This window comes from Danio rerio, chromosome 1 (genome assembly GCF_049306965.1).
Source record: "Danio rerio strain Tuebingen ecotype United States chromosome 1, GRCz12tu, whole genome shotgun sequence".
NCBI lineage: Eukaryota > Metazoa > Chordata > Actinopteri > Cypriniformes > Danionidae > Danio > Danio rerio.
The window spans coordinates 37,450,643-37,459,444 of NC_133176.1; the positions used below are offsets into that span (position 1 = coordinate 37,450,643).

General features: G+C 32.1%; 1 long non-coding RNA gene across 3 annotated transcripts; it reads left to right on the forward strand.

Moving 5' to 3' along the window:
- Nucleotides 1-335: 335 nt before the first annotated feature.
- LOC137487718 (uncharacterized) lies at nucleotides 336-7,779 on the forward strand. Of its 3 annotated transcripts, none has more exons than XR_012404298.1 (14): nucleotides 336-386; nucleotides 665-801; nucleotides 2,002-2,035; nucleotides 2,201-2,230; nucleotides 2,320-2,389; nucleotides 2,630-2,659; nucleotides 2,756-2,825; nucleotides 2,911-2,938; nucleotides 3,148-3,177; nucleotides 3,285-3,354; nucleotides 3,711-3,755; nucleotides 4,660-4,793; nucleotides 4,872-5,003; nucleotides 7,501-7,779. It is a non-coding gene; the product is annotated as an uncharacterized lncRNA (long non-coding RNA). The 3 variants fall into 3 exon arrangements; XR_012404308.1 differs by having other exon boundaries at nucleotides 4,663-4,793; XR_012404303.1 differs by lacking the exons at nucleotides 336-386; nucleotides 665-801; nucleotides 2,002-2,035; ... (2 more) ...; nucleotides 2,756-2,825; nucleotides 2,911-2,938 and having other exon boundaries at nucleotides 2,319-2,389.
- The last annotated feature ends 1,023 nt before the right edge of the window (nucleotides 7,780-8,802 follow it).

An 8,802-nucleotide genomic window follows, 5' to 3' on the forward strand; every position in this document is an offset into this window, starting at 1 on the left:
CATATACATTATCTGCATTATATATTGTTCACTTTCTTTCCCTTTAATGTATGTTACAACAAAGTGATTTTGCATCATTGTTATATGTTGTCTAACTCGTCCCCCCACCCCCTTTCTCTTCATTGGTCATTTCAATAACAATCTGAATATACATTCTAAATTAAAGCTGCAAGCAGCGATAAAAATGACCTCACACCCACACTGTAAAAAAAATCTGTAAAATAACAGTTAAATGACTGTATTTTTTAACAGACTTTTTCCGTATACACGTATTACGGGTGTTTTTCCGTTTATATACATTTTCGAATTGCATTGTGGGAAGGGGATCGCAGCTTAGACAGCGTTTGATGGACACCGGGACATATTTCTTCCTCTGTTTTTTCCCTGTAAGTACGATTAATAAAACATATAACAATATTTTAGTTAAAATACTGCTTTATTACCTTTTTATCGTTATTTAAAATGATTTTTGTCTTGTATGAAGCGCCCATGGAAAGTACAGCAGTGAATTACGTTTAATATTGTTAAAAAGATCACTTTATTTCATTAAGATCAAACTGAGCTATAAGTGGTTAAATGTAATTTAAACAAGCATTTACCTAATGATTTTTTACCTTTTTATGCGTTTTCCTCATCAGTAAATATGATATCTGTTCATTTACAGTTGTTTGTCCGTATTTTTCTAAACTGCCGTGCGCGGGAAATGACGTGACGTCCCAATCACCCACTCACTCCCTCTGCACCTGCGTGAGTCTGACTGGATTAACGGTAAACGTCAGCTTGTCTGTAAGAGTGTAAAAGGTATGTTAATTATTTAATAGAAATATAAATGTTTTCTTTGTACAGTGCATTGAACAAGAAGTAGTGTAGTTTGGTTGATATAAGTTACGTTACCTTTAATGAACACTAACGTTAACGTGTTTCAAACGCTCGTAACACCTGACCGTCTGTGTTTGTTTGCATATTAATAACTAATTTCATATTTTTACTGACGTTATCAAATGTTAGCTTTAGTTTGACCGACGTATTAAGGCTGTGTGACCGAGTTTCAGTGGAACGGCTTTGCTGGTTTTAAGTAAGTTAACGTTATAAGTTAGACTCGCGTGAATTGGAGGCATTTGTAACTCGGTATGAGGGGAAATACACACTCGTAAAGTTATTATTAATGGTGGGCCGTTATCAGCATTAACGTGCTGCGTTAACGCGAGACTTATCGCGCGATAAAAAAAAAATATATATATATCGCCGTTAATCTATTCTCAACGTTGGGTTGGGAGCTGGGTGACTTTCATACTTTGATATTTTAGCGCGGATGTATACCTGACCGGTGAGCCGTCTGACAAACAAGTGCCCTTCTGAATCAAATCAGCAGGATGCCTGACTTTAACTGCAGTTCGGCAGTTTCACTTTAACTCATGAACATTTCATTCATCCCGCGTGACAAACTGGGGTAATAGACGCAAATAAAAAGCAAGAACTGAAGAGAGTGTTATGGAATTTAATAACGCTCGCCAAATGGAACGAAAAAAAACTTCCGCATTTCGCGACGTGTGTTTGTGTGTACAGAGATAACAGAGTGATACAGTTAGTGTGTGACATTTAAAAGTATTTATAGTGTTTACACTGTCATGCGTTTTCGGCCTCAAATACAACGTGTACCTTAAAGCACACAATTAAATGTTTGTTGTAGTCGAGTTGAACTGTCATGGATATTTATTTATTCACTTTTAAGAACCTCAAGGGCAGCTAATATGAAGATATAAAGATGAGTTGTTCTTCCACAGTCTTAAAATTCTTCAAACTAATTGTCAGATTCGATTCATTATAGCAAATAATACTTTCTTTACTATTAGGAGATCAGGAGTTTTATTTGAATGAAACCTTGATAATAGACTGAACTACACATGGTGTTATCGCAAATGAAATCTTTTTATGTAGATTTTGAGTCTGAGTTTTTTGCACATATAAGGTTCACTGATATTTTGCTTTGTTGACTTTCAGGTTCTTTCATTTTGGTTATAAGTACATGTTACAGGTAAATTCTTAGATTCAATCCAAACTGAATTTGAATTAATATGGACAAATGAAATAAAATACACCTGGGATTTTAAATGTTTTCATTTTTTTTTTATTATTCACAACGTTTGTGAAGGCTAAATGTAGACTGTCTCAAACTGAATGAGTGTTATTTTTGTTGTAGGTGTGTTGGTGTAAAAATTGATGCTGACTGGTTAGTACTGCATTTAACCATAACAATAATGATTTATATTTAGCATTGCATCTATTGTCATTTTACCAAGAATGTGTTTGCTCTTTCAGAACTCAGGCAGTTGTGCTGGACCTTCTGTACTTTATACAGGAGATGACAGTAAACTTTCAAGTTTAAGAGGTAAAATATTCAGGGTTTTTCTGTTTGATTTTGAGTGTTTTGTAGATATAATGTTCACTGATATATGCTATAAGATTTGCTTTATGTTTATGTTGTCATTTTGGTTATAAGTACAAGGTACAGGTACATTTTCACAGCAATCTAAATTAAAATCTTTTTGTGTTATTTACAAAGTTTAAAGTTTAAAAGTAGACTACGTGCTGCATGTTTTAAACTGAATAAGTGTTATTTTTGTTGTAGGTGTGTTGGTGTAAAAAGTGATGCTGACTGGTCAGTACTGCATTTTTTAACCAAAAAAATAAACAATGATTTATATTTAGCATTGCATCTATTGTAATTTTACCAAGAATGTGTTTGCTCTTTCAGAACTCAGGCAGTTGTGCTGGACCCTCTGTACTTTATACAGGAGATGACGGTAAACTTTGAAGTTTAAGAGGTAAAATGTTCAGCGTTTTTTCTGTTTGGTTTTAAGTGTTTTGTACATATAAGGTTCACTGATATTTTGCTTTGTTGACTTCCAGGTTCTGTAATTTTGGTTATAAGTACAAGGTACAGGTACATTTTCACAGCAATCTAAATAAAAATATTAAATCTTACGTTCAATCCAAACTAAATTTGAATTGATATAGACAAATGAAATAAAATACAGCTGGGGTTTTAAATGTTTTCATTTTTTTTTATTATTCACAAAGTTTGTAAAGTATAAAAGTAGACTACGTTGCATGTTTCAAACTGAATGAGTGTTATTTTTGTTGTAGGTGTGTTGGTGTAAAAATTGATGCTGACTGGTCAGTACTGGATTTTTATAAATAATACAATAAATAAAAATAAAAAATGATTTATATTTAGAATTGCATCTATTGTCATTTTACCAAGAATGTCTTTGCTCTTTCAGAACTCAGGCAGTTGTGCTGGACCATCTGTACTTAATACAGGGGATGACAGTAAACTTCCAAGTTTAAGAGGTAAAATGGTCAGGGTTTTTGTTTGATATTGATGCTTTTATTTTTATTATTTGGCAAAACCAATTACTTGAACCTATATTTTTACTAAGTGTTTACATGAACACATTTTGCTTCAGTAATTTTGAATTTTGTTAACATGTATTCAAACTAAAAAGTACTGGGTTGATGTGGGTGTTTTATCTGGGGTTTTTTAAGCTGCTACTGTAATCTGTTAAATGAACCAAGCCGTTATTTATTATTATTATTTATTTTTGCATCATTTGAAATGTTACAAGTTCTTTATTTTGGTAATGTCTGTTTAAAGTGATAAGGAAATAACTGGTCCACTGCTGAATTTTTTTTCTTTTCTCTCTTAGCCACCTGATGATGAGAGAGACAATTTCAATGTGGGCATCTTGATGGTGAGCCAGGCCTTCATGCTGATTTTGTAATAACATTATTTCAGGATGCAAAACTGGCTAAAAATCAAATTTAAATTTCACCATTAATTGTATGATACTGTGGTTGATTTAACATTTTATTTAATGTTGAGTTCATTGTAAAAAATGCTGATTTTGGGACAGTTTTGTCTACTTATCATCATAGAATTAACATTATTTCAGGGTGGAAAACTGCCTAAAAATCAGTGGTGACTTTTTAACGTTGTTTCAATGATAGTTTGATTGATGTTTTAACATTTATTCAATGTTAATTTAACGTAGGTTTGCTCTCTGGGTAAGAACTAACTTAAAAAATGCGAAAAACTTATGTATGTGCCACTTGTCTTTTGTATCACATGTTATTGGCATGTTATGGAATTTAACTATGGCAAATAAGTGAGAGGAGATGGAAAGCTATGATGTCTACACGTTTTCCTGAAACATTTTCAAGGTCAATTCTTTCTTATATAAAGATAGTGGAAAAGAAAGAAATGTAAAACAAAATGGTTTGTCATTTTTTTTTCTTTCCTTTATTGTTTTTTTTTTTTGCCTTATTTTTGTTCTTGCACTATAATTATTTCTTATAATATTTGATTAAGTAAATATATATATTTTAATTTCTTTTAAATTATGTAGCAGACATGTATTTAAATAATTTTACATAATAATTATAATATTTATAATATTATTAATAATATTAATAATTTAACATATAGGTGTGCATATATGTACCCATATCTGTACATGTAATATAGGAAAACAGCCAATTTTATGTTTGTCTCATATTTCAAAAACCTATATTAAACCATATGTTTATATAGGTTCTTTCCATGTGGACGTGTACCAGACCCAACACACAACTCACTTTTCTTTTCTTTTTTTTCAGAAGAAGAGTCCACAGTCACAATAACAAGATCATTGGGCTGTCCCCTAATTGTGGTGAGCTACATGTTTAGTCTCTTATGTGCTAAACATTATGTAGCCTAAGGAAGCAGCCCTGACTCTGGAGTTTATATGAAGGTATGTTTTTACATTTTTAAGTTTATTTCATTTTTATAAGACAAGTAAGTTGCTACATGTTTGTTGTATTTACAACAGGAGCATGCTGAGTAACTATCCAGAATGTAGGTCCAAAGCAGAAAAAAGAGCACCAAGCAGAAACATACCATCTAAACTCCTTCGATTCCTGTCAGACCAGAAAGACTTTCAGAATCCTTGGAAGATTTAAAGGTAATTAAGCACACTGGTAATACTTTATAATAACTAAACACTATTGATTAATTTATTAAGCATTAGCAAAAAGTTCTGTTAAGCTTTAACTCTTCATTAACAGACCTTAGTATACAGTTTATAACTACAGCTGCAAATGCTGTAATCTTGACTTATAAGCACATCTATAATGTGCTTAATGATTTTGTTTTTATATTTTGTTAATGATTAATTTTTCATTACTAAATTTAGTATAGCATTATTTACAAACCAGTGATTTAAGAATAGTTGGTGTATTTTTTTTTTCAAATCATTCAGAATGTGTAAGTAAATGGTTAATAAACTATTCAAACTAACATTTATATATCTTATTATTCAGGCATATAGTGATAGTTGGGCAGCACAGTGGCTCAGTGGCTAGCACTGTTGCCTCACAGCAAGAAGAGCTCCGGGTGCTCCGGTTTCCCCCACAGTCCAAAGACATAAGCTATAGGGAAATTGATTAACTAAATTGGCTATTATGTATGAGTGTGTTTGTAAATATGTGTGTATAGGTGTTTCCAAGGGCGTACTCATGCTATGCACAGTTGCCTTGAAACTGGAAGCGTGCTTGTCTCCCCCGACGACCCGCACTCACATTGCATTCGAGCCTGAGCATGCTTACATCATCAATAATGCACTGTTCAGTTTAACAAGTGCTCTCACTCAGCACAGTGGAAATTTCTTTATATTGTTATATCGTTTTAGTTGTTCAATATGCAGTGACACGCAGTCAAATATTTCGCCGAACAGATCAGCCATTTTGACGCTCATAAACAATCAAAGTCAACGTGCTGCAGGTACTAGGAGGTTTGCTAAAGGTGCAGCTGTTGTGCAGTGAGGGGTTTGTGTCTTTAATCTATGACAGTTTGCAAGGGACTTTGATTTAGATAAATTAACCACTATTACTGTTCAATGAACGCAAACCCCTTACTGCACCACAGCTGCGCCTTTAGCAGCACCTATTCCTGCAGCACAAGGAATTTATGATTGTTTATTAACATCAAAAGTGGCTGATCTGTTCGGCGAAATATTTGACAGTGTGTTACTGCATCCCAAACGACTAAAACAATATAACTAAAGAATTCTCCGTGCTGAGAGCACTTCCTAAACTAAACAGCGCATCATCGATGATGTAAGAGTGCTCAGGCTCGAATGCAATGTGAGTGCGGGATGTCAGGGGAGACGGGAGGGAGGACAAGAGTGCTTCGGCCTGGTTCAAGGCAACTATACATAGTGTGAGTACACACTAAGCTGAAGGAAAATACATGAATCAATAGTAATTGTAATACTTGTATATAAAGTATAAAAAATAAGTATATAAAGTATATACAATACTTATTTTAATAAGTGCTTTTGTTAACTTCATCCAGTTTTGTAGCCTAAAGTGAGGATTGTTTATGCTCTGTAAATCCCCTTATAAATCACAATTAAAGATTCAGTTATATTCTAAAAATAAAATTCATTTTATTGTATTAAATGAAAAATAAATCTTATCTAAAATAAAATTACTGTACAGTTTAAACATAGCTAAATAACACTGAAATGTTGCATCGTAATATATCATTAAATTATTTTATTGTTGTTTTATCCAGTTTTATGTTATATTTTGGCACTCCTGCTATTCAGCAAGGTTTCATATTAACAGTAATTACATTTTTTTAGATAAGACTGTAATGATTTATTGTTCATTTGATACTGAGCCTTTAACTGTCGTTTATAAGGATTTATAAATCATAAATAATCCTCACTTTAGATTAGGCCACAACTGGAAGAAGTTTTGTAAATAATGCAATATTAAATATATATATATATATATATATATATATATATATATATATATATATATATATATATATATATATATATATATATATATATATATATATATAAAATGTAAAATCAATCATTAAAGTTTGATAACACAATTATTAAACTGTAGCTGTAGCAAATTTTGTGCCTGTATTTATAACCGACTGCTAACATCTATTAATGTAGAGTTAATGCTTAACAGATAATGAGTTCACTATTTGCTAATGCTTCATAAATGAATCATAGCCTGTAGTTATTATAGTGTTACCAGCATAGTTTGTTTATATTACTGTTTCTCTCTTGCAGTATTGTTCCGAATATTGTCAAAAGTACCTACACTTTATTTTAAAAAATCTTAAAGTGATTTCTCACCCAAAACTGAATAATTGATCATTCATAACTTACCTACTCTCTTGACATTTTAAACCTGTATGACTTTGTTTCCTCTGCAAAACACAAAATATCATATTTTAAAGAATGTTGCTCCTATTTTGTTTTGTGGAAGTATGTCAGTCAGACAGGCTTGAAATGACAAGAGTGAGACAAGAAGATGATGATAAAACTTCCATTTGTGTAAACTGTTGACATGCAAGGAATCACCCCAGTTGTAAGTGAAATGTCATTAGTAATGTTTTTTTTTTTTGTTTTTTTTTTTTTGTTTTTACAGCCATTGAAGTATCAGTATTGGAGCGGAAGAAGACCCAGTTGTATCGTCTGTTTCCTGCCATCTTGCAGTTAACCTGGTTTCTTAATGTAAAGTACTTGTAATTTGCCCACTTGTCCCCAATTATCTTAAAGCTAACATTTAAAACTAATTTGCTTTGAGATTATTTGCCTAGACTTCTCACTGTGTGATTCACATGTCAATATGTATTATTGTGTGTATAACTAGCTATTTGGAATTCAAATGATTTGTATTCATTAAAGAATCTGTTTTAATTGCAAAGTTGTTTTTGTACTAATCATTGTAAGTTCACAGTTAACAAACTATTTACTGCTTCTCTACACATACAGTATAGAATACATGTTTTGTTTTACTATGGTAAACCATTAATAGTGTATTTCCCATATGTATATGTTTATTCTTACCAACTGCTATTTCTATGCTGCTTGAAGAGCATTAAATTAGTAAAATAATAATTTTTTTTACAGTAGGTATCCCATTAAAACAAAGAATCTGTTCATTTTTTCACTGTATATATACACTATTAAAAAACAAAAAAGTCCTCGTTTTACAGTCGGTATACTATTAAAACACAGAATCTGTCTGTTTTTTTACAGTAGGTATACTATTAAAACACAGAATTTGCCTGTTTTTTTACAGTAGGTATACTATTAAAACACAAAATATTTCCGCTTTTTTACTGTTGGTATACCCTTAAAAACACAGAAAATAACCGTTTTTTTATATAGAAAACCCTTAAATTACTATAAAATGGTTCGTTATTTTACAGTAGTTAAACCGTCAAAAAACGGATATTTTTTAGTTTTTTTTAATGTGGACACACTGTCAATTAACAGAAGTTTTCCGTTTTTAATTTACGGTAAAATATTTGTGTAATGAGCTGCCAGTACATTTTACCGTTTTTTTACGGAATTTTTTTTTAGAGTGCAGCCTCACACTGCCTGGTGGCCTTAGGATAAATGAGAACAGTGGACAATAATAATTTAATATATATATATATATATATATATCAGTCGCTCCGCCTGCCCTGTCCTGTGCGTGGTGTGTGTGTGTGGGTGTGTGTCTGTCTGTCTGTCTGTCTGTATGTCTGTATGTCTGTATGTCTGTCTGTCTGTCTGTCTGTTTGTCTGTGTGCGCGCTCGCGTTTCTTAGCAACAAACATGCATAAAAATCAGAAGCCACTAAATCAAAAAGTTATGAATTGCTGTGAGAGTGCGTTGCACTCTCAGCTCACATCATTCAAAAGGGCCACATTGTTCCCTGATAATGTCAACAGACTGGACT